Source organism: Procambarus clarkii, unplaced genomic scaffold, assembly GCF_040958095.1.
Source record: "Procambarus clarkii isolate CNS0578487 unplaced genomic scaffold, FALCON_Pclarkii_2.0 HiC_scaffold_110, whole genome shotgun sequence".
Taxonomy (NCBI): Eukaryota; Metazoa; Arthropoda; class Malacostraca; order Decapoda; family Cambaridae; genus Procambarus; species Procambarus clarkii.
Window position 1 is genome coordinate 2224482 of NW_027189143.1, and position 17829 is coordinate 2242310.

Consider the following 17829-nt stretch of genomic DNA (forward strand, 5'->3'; position numbering starts at 1 on the left):
TCCTACTGTTTAGGCATAATCCTATGTTTGTAGGCTTAGTATATACGCTACTGCTTAGAGATGCTCCTGTTAAATTGTGTGTTTATTTGTCTACTTATACTGAATCCTTTTAAAGTGTGTCCTTATCTGTCATTTGCATCAAACTTCATCCCTCCTACTGACCTGTTTGGTAGTGAGTTCTGCTAATCGTGGATTGCTGTTACGTAGCTCATTTAGCTTCATAATAGTTGGATGGCAGAAATAAAAAGGCTTCAATTAAACAGAGCAGAAATTTATGAGAATGATGTTCAAAAATACCAAATAGTTATTATTTTATCTGTAGAAAACGATGTCTTACAGACAGGGTAAAAAAAAAAAATGAATGTAATGAAACATCATTTACATGGCGAGAGCCAGAGGCTCCCTGGAGCTATCCAGGCTGATATGGATGTACTAGATTTTGGCATCAGTCAGTGTGAATGGAGTTCTACTGAATTACAATCTCTCAGCAAATGAACTTTTTTTCACCCTCATTGTTTGCTGTGATCGCCAACATGGTATTTAGAAAAAGTTGATCTGCTGCTGACCTCTTGCTAAATCTCTCCACTAAGTGACATTAGACACTGGATGAATCATAGATCAGCAGTGTTGTTGATCTAAATATAGCAGGTGCATCTGAGTGGGTCTGGATTAGTAGGAAAGCATCACGCACTAGCCCCAGTCACCATTCTGCAATATAAAAAAAATCCCCCATGCTTTCCACATCACTTTTTTATACCCAACATATGCCAAGTTCTGAAAGCGGCGGTTGGTCACATTTGTCCCAATCCCCACTACAGTTTTCAAAATATCCCAAACATCTCAATTTTGAGGCCTGAGCAATACTTTCGAGCCAAATTCTGGCTCTCTGCACGTATTCGCAGTTTGAAATTACGACTTTTTATACCCAACATACGCCAAGTACTGAAAGCGGCAGTGAGTCATATTTTGCACAAACTCCCCTGCAGCTTTCAAAATATCCGAAATATTCCAATTTCGAGGCCTGAGCCATATTTTGGAGCCAAATTCTGGCTCTCTGCACGTATTCGCAGTTTTAAATTACGACTTTTTTATACCCAACATATGCGAAGTACTGAAAGCGGCGTTTGGTGACATTTGACCCAAACCTCCCTGCAGTTTTCAAAATATCCTAAACATCCCAATTTCGAGGCCTGAGCCGTATTTTCGAGCCAAATTCTGGCTCTATGCACGTATACGCAGTTTGAAATTACGACTTTTTATACCCAGCATATGCCAAGTCTTGATAGCAGCAGTGAGTCACATTTTGCACAAACTCCCCTGCAGTTTTGGAAACATCCCAAATATCCCAATTTCGAGGCCTGAGCTATATTTTGGAGCCAAATTCTGGCTCTCTGCACGTATTCGACGTTTGAAATTACGACTTTATATACCCAACATATGCCAAGTACTGAAAGCGGCGATTGGTGACATTTGTCCCAAACTTCCCTGCAGTTTTCAAAATATCCCAAACATCCCAATTTCGAGGCCTGAGCCATATTTTTGAGCCAAATTCTGGCTCTATGCACGTATTCGCAGATTGAAATTACGACTTTTTTATACCCAACATATACCAAGTACTGAAAGCGGCGTTTGGTCACATTTGTCTCAATCCTTCTTGCAGTTTTCAAAATATCCCAAACATCCCAATTTCGAGGCCTGAGCTATATTTTGGAGCCAAATTCTGGCTCTCTGCACGTATTTTCAGTTTGAAATTACGACTTTTTTATACCCAACATATGCGAAGTACTGAAAGCGGCGTTTGGTGACATTTGTCCCAAACCCCACTGCAGTTTTCAAAATATCCTAAACATCCCAATTTAGAGGCCTGAGCCGTATTTTGGAGCCAAATTCTGGCTCTATGCACGTATACGCAGTTTGAAATAACGACTTTTTATTCCCAACATATGCCAAGTCCTGATAGCGGCAGTGAGTCACATTCTGGACAAACTTCCCTGCAGTTTTCGAAATATCCCAAATATCCCAATTTCGAGGCCTGAGCTATATTTTGGAGCCAAATTCTGGCTCTCTGCACGTATTCTCAGTTTGAAATTACGACCATTTTATACCCAACATATGCCAAGTAATGAAAGCGCCGTTTGGACACATATGTCCGAAACCCCCCTGCAGTTTCCAAAATATCCCAAACATCCCAATTTCTAGGCCTGAGCCATATTGTGGAGCCAAATTCTCGCTCTCTGCACGTATTCGCAGTTTGAAATTACGACTTTATATACCCAACACATTCCAAGTACTGAAAGCGATGTTTGGTCAGATTTGTCCCAAACCTCCCTGCAGTTTTCAAAATATCTCAAATATCCTAATTTCGAGGCCTGAGCCATATTATACAGCCAAATTCTGGATCTCTGCACGTATTCACAGTTTGAAATTACGACTTTTTATACCCAACATATGCCAAGTACTGAAAGCGGCGTTTGGTTACATCTGTCCCAAACCTTCCTACAGTTTACAAAATATCCCAAACATCCCAATTTCGAGGCCTGAGCCATATTTTGGAGCCAAATACAAGCTCTTTGCACGTATTCACAGTTTGAAATTACGACTTTTAATACCCAACATATGCCAAGTTCTGAAAGCGGCGTTTGGTCATATTTTTCCAAAACCCCCCTGCAGTTTTCAAAATATCCCAAACATCCCAATTTCGAGGCCTGAGCCGTATTTTGGAGCCAAATTCTGCCTCTATGCACGTATTCGCAGTTTGAAATTACGACTTTTTATACCCAACATATGCCAAGTCCTGAAAGCGGCAGTGAGTGACATTTTGCACAAACTCCCCTGCAGTTTTCGAAATATCCCAAATAACCCAATTAAGAGGCCTGAGCCATATTTTGGAGCCAAATTCTGGCTCTCTGCACGTATTCGCAGTTAGAAATTACGACTTTTTATACCCAACATATACCAAGTACTGAAAGCGGCATTTGGTCACATTTGTCCCAAACCTCCCAGCAGTTTTCAAAATATCCCAAACATCCCAATTTCGAGGCCTGAGCCATATTTTGGAGCCAAATTCTGGCTCTCTGCACGTATTCGTAGTTTGAAATTGCGAATTTTTTATACCCAACATATGCCAATTACTGAAAGCGGCGTTTGGTGACATTTGTCCCATACCCTCCTGCAGTTTTCAAAATATCCTAAACATCCCAATTTCGAGGCCTGAGCCGTATTTTGGAGCCAAATTCTGGCTCAATGCACGTATACGCAGTTTGAAATTACGACTTTTTATATCCAGCATATGTCAAGTCCTGATAGCGGCAGTGAGTCACATTTTGCACAAACTCCCCTGCAGTTTTGGAAACATCCCAAATATCCCAATTTCGAGGCCTGAGCTATATTTTGGAGCCAAATTCTGGCTTTCTGCACGTATTCGCCGTTTGAAATTACGACTATTTTATACCCAACATATGCCAAGTAATGAAAGCGGCGTTTGGTTACATCTGTCCCAAACCCCCCTGCAGTTTTCAAAATATCCCAAACATCCCAATTTCGAGGCCTGAGCCATATTTTGGAGCCAAGTTCTAGCTCTTTGCACGTATTCGCAGTTTGATATTACGATTTTTATACCCAACATATGCCAAGTGTTGAAAGCGGCGTTTGGTTATATTTGTCCCAAACCTCCCAGCAGTTTTCAAAATATCCCAAACATCACAATATCGAGGCCTGAGCCATATTTTGGAGCCAAGTTCTAGCTCTTTGCACGTATTCGCAGTTTGATATTACGATTTTTATACCCAACATATGCCAAGTACTGAAAGCGGTGTTTGGTCACATTTGTCCCAAACCCCCCCCCCCCCTGCAGTTTTCAAAATATCCCAAACATCCCAATTTCGAGGCCTTAGCCATATTTTGGAGCCAAATTCTGGCTCTATGCACGTATTCGCGGTTTGAAATTACGACATTTTATACCCAACATATGCCAAGTCCTGAAAGTGGCAGTGAGTCACATTTCGCACAAGCTCCCCTGCAGTTTTCGAAATATCTCAAATATCCCAATTTAGAGGCCTGAGCAATATTTTGGCGCCAAATTTTGGCTCTCTGCACGTATTCAAAGTTTGAAATTACGACTTTTTATACCCAACTTATGCCAAGTACTGAAAGTGGCATTTGGTCAAATTTGTCCCAAACCTCCCTGCAGTTTTCGAAATATCCCAAATAACCCAATTAAGAGGCCTGAGCCATATTTTGGAGCCAAATTCTGGCTCTCTGCACGTATTCGCAGTTTGAAATTACGACTTTTTATACCCAACATATACTAAGTACTGAAAGCGGCATTTGGTCACATTTGTCCCAAACCTCCCAGCAGTTTTCAAAATATCCCAAACATCCCAATTTCGAGGCCTGAGCCATATTTTGGAGCCAAATTCTGGCTCTCTGCACGTATTCGTAGTTTGAAATTGTGAATTTTTTATACCCAACATATGCCAATTACTGAAAGCGGCGTTTGGTGACATTTGTCCCATAACCTCCTGCAGTTTTCAAAATATCCTAAACATCCCAATTTCGAGGCCTGAGCCGTATTTTGGAGCCAAATTCTGGCTCTATGCACGTATACGCAGTTTGAAATTACGACTTTTTTATACCCAACATATGCAAAGTACTGAAAGCGGCGTTTGGTGACATTTGTCCCATACCCTCCTGCAGTTTTCAAAATATCCTAAACATCCCAATTTCGAGGCCTGAGCCGTATTTTGGAGCCAAATTCTGGCTCTATGCACGTATACGCAGTTTGAAATTACGACTTTTTATACCCAGCATATGCCAAGTCCTGATAGCGGCAGTGAGTCACATTTTGCACAAACTCCCCTGCAGTTTTTGAAACATCCCAAATATCCCAATTTCGAGGCCTGAGCTATATTTTGGAGCCAAATTCTGGCTCTACGCACGTATTCGCCGTTTGAAATTACGACTTTTTTATAGCCAACATGTGCCTAGTAATGAAAGCGGCGTTTGGTCACATATATCCCAAACCCCCCTGCAGTTTTCAAAATATCCCAAACATCCCAATTTCGAGGCCTGAGCCATATTTTGGAGCCAAATTCTGGCTCTCTGCACGTATTCTCAGTTTGAAATTACGACTTTTTTATACCCAACATATGCGAATTACTGAAAACGGCGTTTGGTGACATTTGTCCCAAACCCAACTGCAGTTTTCAAAATATCCTAAACATCCCAATTAAGAGGCCTGAGCCGTATTTTGGAGCCAAATTTTGGCTCTATGCACGTATACGCAGTTTGAAATAACAACTTTTTATTCCCAACATATGCCAAGTCCTGATAGCGGCAGTGAGTCACATTTTGGACAAACTCCCCTGCAGTTTTCGAAATATCCCAAATATCCCAATTTCGAGGCCTGAGCTATATTTTGGAGCCAAATTCTGGCTTTCTGCACGTATTCGCCGTTTGAAATTACGACTATTTTATACCCAACATATGCCAAGTAATGAAAGCGGCGTTTGGTTACATCTGTCCCAAACCCCCCTGCAGTTTTCAAAATATCCCAAACATCCCAATTTCGAGGCCTGAGCCATATTTTGGAGCCAAGTTCTAGCTCTTTGCACGTATTCGCAGTTTGATATTACGATTTTTATACCCAACATATGCCAAGTGTTGAAAGCGGCGTTTGGTTATATTTGTCCCAAACCTCCCAGCAGTTTTCAAAATATCCCAAACATCACAATATCGAGGCCTGAGCCATATTTTGGAGCCAAGTTCTAGCTCTTTGCACGTATTCGCAGTTTGATATTACGATTTTTATACCCAACATATGCCAAGTACTGAAAGCGGTGTTTGGTCACATTTGTTCCAAACCCCCCCCCCCCCTGCAGTTTTCAAAATATCCCAAACATCCCAATTTCGAGGCCTTAGCCATATTTTGGAGCCAAATTCTGGCTCTATGCACGTATTCGCGGTTTGAAATTACGACATTTTATACCCAACATATGCCAAGTCCTGAAAGTGGCAGTGAGTCACATTTCGCACAAGCTCCCCTGCAGTTTTCGAAATATCTCAAATATCCCAATTTAGAGGCCTGAGCAATATTTTGGCGCCAAATTTTGGCTCTCTGCACGTATTCAAAGTTTGAAATTACGACTTTTTATACCCAACTTATGCCAAGTACTGAAAGTGGCATTTGGTCAAATTTGTCCCAAACCTCCCTGCAGTTTTCGAAATATCCCAAATAACCCAATTAAGAGGCCTGAGCCATATTTTGGAGCCAAATTCTGGCTCTCTGCACGTATTCGCAGTTTGAAATTACGACTTTTTATACCCAACATATACTAAGTACTGAAAGCGGCATTTGGTCACATTTGTCCCAAACCTCCCAGCAGTTTTCAAAATATCCCAAACATCCCAATTTCGAGGCCTGAGCCATATTTTGGAGCCAAATTCTGGCTCTCTGCACGTATTCGTAGTTTGAAATTGCGAATTTTTTATACCCAACATATGCCAATTACTGAAAGCGGCGTTTGGTGACATTTGTCCCATAACCTCCTGCAGTTTTCAAAATATCCTAAACATCCCAATTTCGAGGTCTGAGCCGTATTTTGGAGCCAAATTCTGGCTCTATGCACGTATACGCAGTTTGAAATTACGACTTTTTTATACCCAACATATGCAAAGTACTGAAAGCGGCGTTTGGTGACATTTGTCCCATAACCTCCTGCAGTTTTCAAAATATCCTAAACATCCCAATTTCGAGGCCTGAGCCGTATTTTGGAGCCAAATTCTGGCTCTATGCACGTATACGCAGTTTAAAATTACGACTTTTTATACCCAGCATATGCCAAGTCCTGATAGCGGCAGTGAGTCACATTTTGCACAAACTCCCCTGCAGTTTTTGAAACATCCCAAATATCCCAATTTCGAGGCCTGAGCTATATTTTGGAGCCAAATTCTGGCTCTACGCACGTATTCGCCGTTTGAAATTACGACTTTTTTATAGCCAACATGTGCCTAGTAATGAAAGCGGCGTTTGGTCACATATATCCCAAACCCCCCTGCAGTTTTCAAAATATCCCAAACATCCCAATTTCGAGGCCTGAGCCATATTTTGGAGCCAAATTCTGGCTCTCTGCACGTATTCTCAGTTTGAAATTACGACTTTTTTATACCCAACATATGCGAATTACTGAAAATGGCGTTTGGTGACATTTGTCCCAAACCCAACTGCAGTTTTCAAAATATCCTAAACATCCCAATTTAGAGGCCTGAGCCGTATTTTGGAGCCAAATTTTGGCTCTATGCACGTATACGCAGTTTGAAATAACAACTTTTAATTCCCAACATATGCCAAGTCCTGATAGCGGCAGTGAGTCACATTTTGGACAAACTCCCCTGCAGTTTTCGAAATATCCCAAATATCCCAATTTCGAGGCCTGAGCTATATTTTGGAGCCAAATTCTGGCTTTCTGCACGTATTCGCCGTTTGAAATTACGACTATTTTATACCCAACATATGCCAAGTAATGAAAGCGGCGTTTGGTTACATCTGTCCCAAACCCCCCTGCAGTTTTCAAAATATCCCAAACATCCCAATTTCGAGGCCTGAGCCATATTTTGGAGCCAAGTTCTAGCTCTTTGCACGTATTCGCAGTTTGATATTACGATTTTTATACCCAACATATGCCAAGTGTTGAAAGCGGCGTTTGGTTATATTTGTCCCAAACCTCCCAGCAGTTTTCAAAATATCCCAAACATCACAATATCGAGGCCTGAGCCAGGTTTTGGAGCCAAGTTCTAGCTCTTTGCACGTATTCGCAGTTTGATATTACGATTTTTATACCCAACATATGCCAAGTACTGAAAGCGGTGTTTGGTCACATTTGTTCCAAACCCCCCCCCCCTGCAGTTTTCAAAATATCCCAAACATCCCAATTTCGAGGCCTTAGCCATATTTTGGAGCCAAATTCTGGCTCTATGCACGTATTCGCGGTTTGAAATTACGACATTTTATACCCAACATATGCCAAGTCCTGAAAGTGGCAGTGAGTCACATTTCGCACAAGCTCCCCTGCAGTTTTCGAAATATCTCAAATATCCCAATTTAGAGGCCTGAGCAATATTTTGGCGCCAAATTTTGGCTCTCTGCACGTATTCAAAGTTTGAAATTACGACTTTTTATACCCAACTTATGCCAAGTACTGAAAGTGGCATTTGGTCAAATTTGTCCCAAACCTCCCTGCAGTTTTCGAAATATCCCAAATAACCCAATTAAGAGGCCTGAGCCATATTTTGGAGCCAAATTCTGGCTCTCTGCACGTATTCGCAGTTTGAAATTACGACTTTTTATACCCAACATATACTAAGTACTGAAAGCGGCATTTGGTCACATTTGTCCCAAACCTCCCAGCAGTTTTCAAAATATCCCAAACATCCCAATTTCGAGGCCTGAGCCATATTTTGGAGCCAAATTCTGGCTCTCTGCACGTATTCGTAGTTTGAAATTGCGAATTTTTTATACCCAACATATGCCAATTACTGAAAGCGGCGTTTGGTGACATTTGTCCCATAACCTCCTGCAGTTTTCAAAATATCCTAAACATCCCAATTTCGAGGCCTGAGCCGTATTTTGGAGCCAAATTCTGGCTCTATGCACGTATACGCAGTTTGAAATTACGACTTTTTTATACCCAACATATGCAAAGTACTGAAAGCGGCGTTTGGTGACATTTGTCCCATACCCTCCTGCAGTTTTCAAAATATCCTAAACATCCCAATTTCGAGGCCTGAGCCATATTTTGGAGCCAAATTCTGGCTCTCTGCACGTATTCACAGTTTTAAATTACGACTTTTTTATACCCAACATATGCAAAGTACTGAAAGCGGCGTTTGGTGACATTTGTCCCATACCCTCCTGCAGTTTTCAAAATATCCTAAACATCCCAATTTCGAGGCCTGAGCCGTATTTTGGAGCCAAATTCTGGCTCTATGCACGTATACGCAGTTTGAAATTACGACTTTTTATACCCAGCATATGCCAAGTCCTGATAGCGGCAGTGAGTCACATTTTGGACAAACTCCCCTGCAGTTTTCAAAATATCCCAAACATCCCAATTTCGAGACCTGACCCATATTTTGGAGCCAAATTCTGGCTCTATGCACGTATTCGCGGTTTGAAATTACGGCATTTTATACCCAACATATGCCAAGTCCTGAAAGTGGCAGTGAGTCACATTTCACACAAGCTCCCCTGCAGTTTTCGAAATATCTCAAATATCCCAATTTAGAGGCCTGAGCAATATTTTGGAGCCAAATTTTGGCTCTCTGCGCGTATTCAAAGTTTGAAATTACGACTTTTTATACCCAACTTATGCCAAGTACTGAAAGTGGCATTTGGTCAAATTTGTCCCAAACCTCCCTGCAGTTTTCAAAATATCCCAAACATCCCAATTTCGAGGCCTGAGCCATATTTTGGAGCCAAATTCTGGCTCTCTGCACGTATTCGAACTTTGAAATTACGACTTTTTATACCCAACATATGCCAAGTACTGAAAGTGGCATTTGGAAACATTTGTCCAAAACCCCCCCTGCAGTTTTCAAAATATCCCAAACATCCAATTTCGAGGCCTGAGCCATATTTTGGAGCCAAATTCTGGCTCTCTGCACATATTCGCAGTTTGAAATTACAACTTTTTTATACCCAACATATACCAAGTACTGAAAGTGGCATTTGGAAATATTTGTCCAAAACCCCCCCTGCAGTTTTCAAAATATCCCAAACATCCCAATTTCGAAGCCTGAGCCATATTTTGGAGCCAAATTCTGGCCCTATGCACGTATTCGCGGTTTGAAATTACGGCATTTTATACCCAACATATGCCAAGTCCTGAAAGCGGCAGTGAGTCACATTTTGCACAAACTCCCCTGCAGTTTTTCGAAATATCCCAAATATCCCAATTTTGAGGCCTGAACTATATTTTGGAGCCAAATTCTGGCTCTCTGCACGTATTCGAAGTTTGAAATTACGACTTTTTATACCCAACATATGCCAGGTACTGAAAGTGGCATTTGGTCAAATTTGTCCCAAACCTCCCTGCAGTTTTCAAAATATCCCAAAAATCCCAATTTCGAGTCCTGAGCCATATTTTGAAGACAAATTCTGGCTCTCTGCACGTATTCGAAGTTTGAAATTACGACTTTTTATACCCAACATATTCCAAGTACTGAACGCGGCGTTTGGTCACATTTGTCCAAAACCCCCCCTGCAGTTTTCAAAATATCCCAAACATCCCAATTTTGAGGCCTGAGCTATATTTTGGAGCCAAATTCTGGCTCTCTGCGCGTATTCGAAGTTTGAAATTACGTCTTTTTATACCCAACATATGCCAAGTACTGAAAGTGGCATTTGGAAACATTTGTCCAAAACCCCCCCTGCAGTTTTCAAAATATCCCAAACATCCAATTTCGAGGCCTGAGCCATATTTTGGAGTCAAATTCTGGCTCTCTGCACATATTCGCAGTTTGAAATAACAACTTTTTTATACCCAACATATACCAAGTACTGAAAGTGGCATTTGGAAACATTTGTCCAAAACCCCCCCTGCAGTTTTCAAAATATCCCAAACATCCCAATTTCGAGGCCTGAGCCATATTTTGGAGCCAAATTCTGGCCCTATGCACGTATTCGCGGTTTGAAATTACGGCATTTTATACCCAACATATGCCAAGTCTTGAAAGCGGCAGTGAGTCACATTTTGCAAAAACTCCCCCGCAGTTTTCGAAATATCCCAAATATCCCAATATCGAGGCCTGAGCCATATTTTGGAGTCAAATTCTGGCTCTCTGCACGTATTCGAAGTTTGAAATTACGACTTTTTTTACCCAACATATGCCAAGTACTGAAAGCGGCAATTGGTCACATTTGTCTCAATCCACCCGGCATTTTTCAAAATATCCCAAACATCCCAATTTCGAGGCCTGAGCCATATTTTGGAGCCAAATTCTGGCTCTCTGCACGTATTCGCAGTTTGAAATTACGACTTTTTTATACCCAACATATGCCAAGTACAGATCGCGGCGTTTGGTCACATTTGTCCAAAACCCCCCCTGCAGTTTTCAAAATATCCCAAACATCCCAATTTTGAGGCCTGAGCCATATTTTGGAGCCAAATTCTGGCTCTCTGCACGTATTCGCAGTTTGAAATTACGACTTTTTTCCCCAACATATGCCAAGTCCTGAAAGCGGCAGTAAGTCACATTTTGCACAAACTCCCCTGCAGTTTTCAAAATATCCCAAACATCCCAATTTCGAGGCATGAGCTATATTTTGGAGCCAAATTTTGGCTCTCTGCACATATTCGCAGTTTGAAATTACGAATATCCCAATTTCGATGCCTGAGCCATATTTTGGAGCCAAATTCTGGCTCCCTGCACGTATTCGCAGTTTGAAATTACGACTTTTTTATACCCAACATATGCCAAGTACTGATTGCGGCGTTTGGTCACTATTGTCCAAAACCCCCCCTGCAGTTTTCAAAATATTCCAAACATCCCAATTTAGAGGCCTGACCCGTATTTTGGAGCCAAATTCTGGCTCTATGCACGTATTCGTGGTTTGAAATTACGACATTTTATACCCAACATATGCCAAGTCCTGAAAGCGGCAGTGATTCACATTTCGCACAAACTCCCCTGCAGTTTTCGAAATATCCCAAATATTCCAATTTTCAGGCCTGAGCTATATTTCGGAGCCAAGTTCTGGCTCTCTGCACGTATTCGCAGTTTGAAATTACGACTTTTTATACCCAACATATGCCAAGTTCTGAAAGCGGTGTTTGGTCATATTTGTCCCAAAGCCCACTGAGGTTTTCAAAATATCCCAAACATCCCAATTTCGAGGACTGAGCACTATTTTGGAGCCAAATTCTGGCTCTATGCACGTATTCGCAGTTTGAAATAACGACTTTTTATACCTAACATATGCCAAGAACTGAAAGCAGCAGTGAGTCACATTTTGCACAAACTCCCCTGCAGTTTTCAAAATATCCCAAATATCCCAATTTCGAGGCCTGAGCCATGTTTTGGAGCCAAATTCTTGCTCTCTGCACGTATTCGCAGTTTGAAATTGCGACTTTTTTATACCCAACATATGCCAAGTACGGAAAGCGGCGTTTGGTCACATTTGTCCTAAACCTCCCTGCAGTTTTCAAAATATCCCAAACATCTCAATATCGAGACCTGAGCCATATTTTGGAGCCAACGTTTGGCTCTCTGCACGAATTCACAGTTTGATATTACGACGTTTTATACCCAACATTTGCCAAGTACTGAAAGTGGCAGTGAGTCACATTATGCGCAAACTCCCCTGCAGTTTTCGAAATATCCCAAATATCCCAATTTTAAGGCCTGATATTTATTTTGGAGCCAAATTCTGGCTCTCTGCACGTATTCGCAGTTTGAAATTACGACTTTTTTATACCCAACATATACCAAGTACTGAAAGTGGCAGTGAGTCACATTATGCGCAAACTCCCCTGCAGTTTTCGAAATATCCCAAATATCCCAATTTTAAGGCCTGATACTTATTTTGGAGCCAAATTCTGGCTCTCTGCACGTATTCGCAGTTTGAAATTACGACTTTTTTATACCCAACATATACCAAGTACTGAAAGTGGCAGTGTGTCACATTTTGCGCAAACTCCCCTGCAGTTTTCGAAATATCCCAAATATCCCAATTTTAAGGCCTGATACTTATTTTGGAGCCAAATTCTGGCTCTCTGCACGTATTCGCAGTGTGAAATTACGACTTTTTATACCCAACATATGCCAAGTCCTGAAAGCGGCAGTGAATCACATTTCGCACAAACTCCCCTGCAGTTTTCGAAATATCCCAAATATCCCAATTTTAAGGCCTGATACTTATTTTGGAGCCAAATTCTGGCTCTCTGCACGTATTCGCAGTGTGAAATTACGACTTTTTATACCCAACATATGCCAAGTCCTGAAAGCGGCAGTGAATCACATTTCGCACAAACTCCCCTGCAGTTTTCGAAATATCCCAAATATCCCAATTTTAAGGCCTGATACTTATTTTGGAGCCAAATTCTGGTTCTCTGCACGTATTCGCAGTTTGAAATTCCTCTTGGAGTTGGAGTTGGAGGGTTTTTGGATTTGGAATGAGGGAAGAGGCGGGCTGGATGAGGCAGTTTATGTCTTTGGAAATATTTGTAATCATTTTATTTAGAGATGAGTGTGAGCAGAAATGACACACTATAGTAGTAATTTATAGTGAAGATAATATTGTATTTCCAAATGAGAAAAAATTATGCGAGGCGAAAACTGGCATAATACATGCCAGATAAAAGTAGGTTGGCAACAACTCCTCAATAAAAGATTTGGTTGTGGAGGAGATTCCCGCCCGAAGGTCGGCCATCTTGGCGCACAGATTGAACGCCCCTGGCTGGACTTTCTTTCCACACCTCGCCTGGGGCTTGTCATGTTCACAGAAAATGGTACCATCCGTTTTCTATGTGCGGCGGCTGGGACGCCAGAGAGGGGAGGTAAACAAGAGAGCGTACAGGACGCCCGCCAAGCTTGGTAGCTACTAGTCATGTAATCATATTAAGTATTAAAGTCAGTAACCAAGTCATGACTTTACATCAACCCTACAACCAAGACTTCCTCAGTAACACACAAACACCACATTGGCGACGAGGATGAACTGTGAACGCAGGTATTATTGTGACTCGTCGTCTGCACATGATCCAGTAATTGGTTCTGCAAATCCACAACCCAGTTACCAAACCAGTATTTACCCAGGTATTTCCTAAATCTAAACTTATCTTCATTTAAAGCCTTATCAATAACTCCCTTGTTATGCCCATTCATCCACTTGTACACTTCAATCATGTCACGTTAAGGTTTTTCCAACATCTCTTCATATGGAAGCTTTCTAATTTGCGGGATTAACTTTGTCATCCTAACTGACGTGTTCTAGTGAATTATGTCCATTCATTATGTGTATGGCGACCAAAACTGAACGGCATAATGTAAATGGGGCCTAAAAACAATACGTTAATAAACCCAGCCGACTTATTGCTAACTCTTCTATAAATAAATCTATGGGAAAGAAAAGCTCTCAGCCTGCTAACAAGAGTGTACAAATCCACAAGGGCCGGGACGAGGATTCGAACCTGCGTCCGAGAGCATCCCAGACGCTGCCGTAATCGACTGAGCTACGACATGGTCAAAAGGAGTTGAAACCGAAGATCTACTGAACATATTGGATCCTGCAGCCTCTCCGAGGCACAAACCAGTGTTAGTGTAACAAGAATGTGAAGTTGACTACGTCCATCTAGTTCCACCCGCTCCTCCCCAGAACTAGTTGTTAAATAAGCACTTTACCTTGACTCCTCTGATCCAACACTTGTCCACACGTGCCACACTCCTGAAAAAATATTTTTTACATATATTAAGGGCAAGTATAAGTAATTATTAAAATAAGGCACCAAACCGGGAAGGCTATGTAGCACCAGGGTAAGTATAAACAGTTTATTTCAAATACAATCGAGTAGGAAAATACAATTATGAATTTCAAGAACACTGGAACCAATCACTGGAAAAGGTGAAATTGCAATGGAGATTAATTAAAGATTGTATCAACAATAGCGAGTAGGCAAGACTGATAAGACTGCAATAGCCTAACGGAGTACATTTTTGTCTCCGACTCATGAGGCTATGGTTAAGCATCAATGTTCTTTTAAAGTTACATAGAAACACATTATCTTATTAGGGTCTTCCACTAAAAACAAACCTTTAGCTAATCTTAGATAAACGTACTGTGTATTATTAATTTATTTAGCTGTTTATTGGCCTAAATTATATAAATAACATGCTTAAAACCTCTTAAGTACAGTATATGGTCTCTGAGCACCAAACCAACGTTAGAAGCCTAGTGATTACATTGTCAAAAAGGACCATTTACAGGTGAAACCATTTCATATCGCAGAGTAAACAAGATGGAAACAATTATCTTCCACATTTATTTGCACAATTGCCATCCTGATATGACCACTCCATCGCCCTAGTCGTTAACACACTAAGTGCAGGCGATGAGTCACAATAACGTGGCTGAAGTAGTTTGACCAGGCCACACACTAGCAGGTGAAGGGATGACGACGTTTCGGTCCATCCTGGACCATTCTCAAGTCGACTTGAGAATGGTCCAGGACCGAAACGTCGTCGTCAACACACTAAACAATCTAGGGTGACTTGTTGCTAAACATTACAAGTCACCTTTACCTTAGCTACAAAACACGTTGTGCATATTATCACTCTACCTTTAATGTCATAATGCAGCAGTTTGCGCGCTCAAAATACAGATAGACAAAATTCTCAGGAACCATAGGGGAACCTTTGACAAGCCGCCGGCTTCCTGTTGCCGTAGAGGGCACTATGGAGAAATGGTGGCCCTCTGGTAAATTTAAGTCAATATTACCTAGGAGTTATGATGTACCAGCCATTGAACATCTGGGACTCACAGTTAATATGAAAACAATCCTTAAGAATAGTTAAACGAATCTTTGACTGAAACGAACAACGTTGAATATTCAACTGTACGAGTCTCTGTTGTGGTCCCATCTGGCCTACTGTGTCCTAATATGGAAACCTCACTTCAAAAACACATCAATGATTTTCAGCTTTGGAGAAAGTTCAAGACAGCAACAACAATCATGCCAGAACTTGTTCAACTGTCACTACCACGAATCTTTGAAGGACTAACACTATAAAAGTTTAAATTGTTATAGATTTAGATAGATTAGCCTATAAATTTTCCTAGAAATTACCTACTTAATATTATCTGTTAAATTAAGGACCTGGCCGAAGTGCTATGCGTACTAGTGGCTTTACAAGAATGTAAACACACAGGGCTATGTACTCCTTGTCACCTGTCCTCTTAAAAATAGCGTCGCTTTTGGCCGTTTACCCGTAAGGCCGAATATGGACGTAATTTGGAAATGAAAACAAAATGAAAATAAATTTGGGCTTTTTTTCAACAACAATAAGTTAAGGGTCCTCTGGTAGGTTAGGTGGGCAGGAAATTCTCATAAAGTTTCAAAACGTTATGAAAAATGTTAATGGAAAGAATCCTCTTCTAAGCTGGCCGAGTAAGCCGGACGACTCAAACAGAAAACGGAACCGTGCGTCACTTTTGTGAGTCGATTTCATTTCAAATTACGTCCAAATTTGGCCATAGTGCCGCGCATACCAGCCAAAAGTGACGTTAGTTTTAAGAGGACGGGTTGATCAGAAACCCAATATAACTTGTAGTTATATAAATAAATAAATAACAGCCGAGGCCTTTGTAATACTGACCAAGTTGGAGGTCATTAATACAGACCACTTCTCTAAAATATCATATTTGACACAGGCTGGACAACAGCTTCAAGCTTAACAAGCCACAATGTAACACAGAAAATAGATGTGTTGTTTCCCCCATAGGATTATTAACCCATGAACCCGCTTAACCACTCAAGTCGTAAATGCCGAGTCATTCCTCTTGTTCACAATATACACAAGACAAATCCTCAATAAAATAAGGGTGGAGGGAGTAGGAAGGCTGACCTTTGACAAGGTGCCGCCGTCCTGTCCCCGTCGAGGCCACTGTAGATGGTGGCCCTTAGGTCAATTCATCATAGGAGCCCTTCTCCTTCCATCATTCTGAATCATGCTCATCGTACTAACCTGCACCCCCTCAATCCCCCCCCCCCCCCACCATCTTCACACAATCTGTGGCCAACATTTCTCGTTTCATTCAGATTTTCATCAAAATATGTAGAAGATTTCTCTTTGGGTTGTTTTAAGGGGCCTGACAGCCGAGTGGAGAGTGCTCCGGATTCGTAATCCTGAGGTTCCGGGGTCGATCCCCGGTGGAGGCTGAAACAAATGGACACTTTCTTTCACCCTGATGACCCTGTATACCTATCAGTAAATAAGTACCTGGGAGTTAGACAGCTGCTATGGGCTGTTTCCTGGGGATGTGTAAGAAAAAGAAGGCCTGGTCGAGGACAGGGCCGCGGGGGATGCTAAGCCCTGAAATCATCTCAAGATAACCTTAAGATTGCTGGCTAGCTACTGGCATGGCTATTAAGGCCACCACAAACGCCCTAATGACTTAACTAGCGGGTACACCTATGGCTGCCACCTGACAATCTCCTCTATATTTTGTCTAAATACATAAAATATACAAAATAATAACGAATAACAACATGAAGTACACACCCCGAACAATTCTTTCTATATTATGATTGAGTAATGATATCTGTAACACATTTATTTTTTGCTCACTGGTAATCAACGTGACACTTGCCAGGCGGCGGCTGGTCGACAAATGAGCCACACGTTAAGAAGCGGGACTCCCAGACGCGCCACTCACCCTTACTTCACTATAATATCTAAACTGTCAACCTCTAATACAGTTAAGCATCTGACCACCAGAGGGGCTAATGCTCCCCTGTTATTACGCCATCCATATAATGATTGTTCTCATTATTCATTGTTGCAACGTTTAAATACATTCAACACTGTAGTGACAATGTCAGACCTCGAAGGAAGAATTGAAACACCCTTCTTTAGATGTATTATACATTACGAAAATACTTAAGGAAATTCCTGTTTCAATTCTTCCTTCGTGGTCTGACACTGTCGTCACCATTTTCATCACGTGTTAATTGTCTTGTGATTTACACGCAGATTTTGTAGTGTATATACGACAACTTCAGGAAAGTAATGAGTAGCGGATTTAGTCTAAACAATAATATATGCTCTTTGTTTTTA

General features: G+C 41.4%; 1 long non-coding RNA gene across 1 annotated transcript in view; it reads right to left on the reverse strand.

The window, feature by feature from the left end:
* The window catches only part of LOC123747718 (uncharacterized), a 159061-nt gene extending 141457 nt beyond the window's left edge, over window positions 1-17604 (reverse strand). Inside the window, exons 1-2 of the long non-coding RNA XR_011226365.1 lie at window positions 17275-17604; window positions 14398-14440 (exon numbers count right to left, since the gene is read on the reverse strand). This is a non-coding gene — a long non-coding RNA (uncharacterized lncRNA). The remainder of the gene's footprint in view (window positions 1-14397; window positions 14441-17274) is intronic.
* Window positions 17605-17829: the final 225 nt, after the last annotated feature.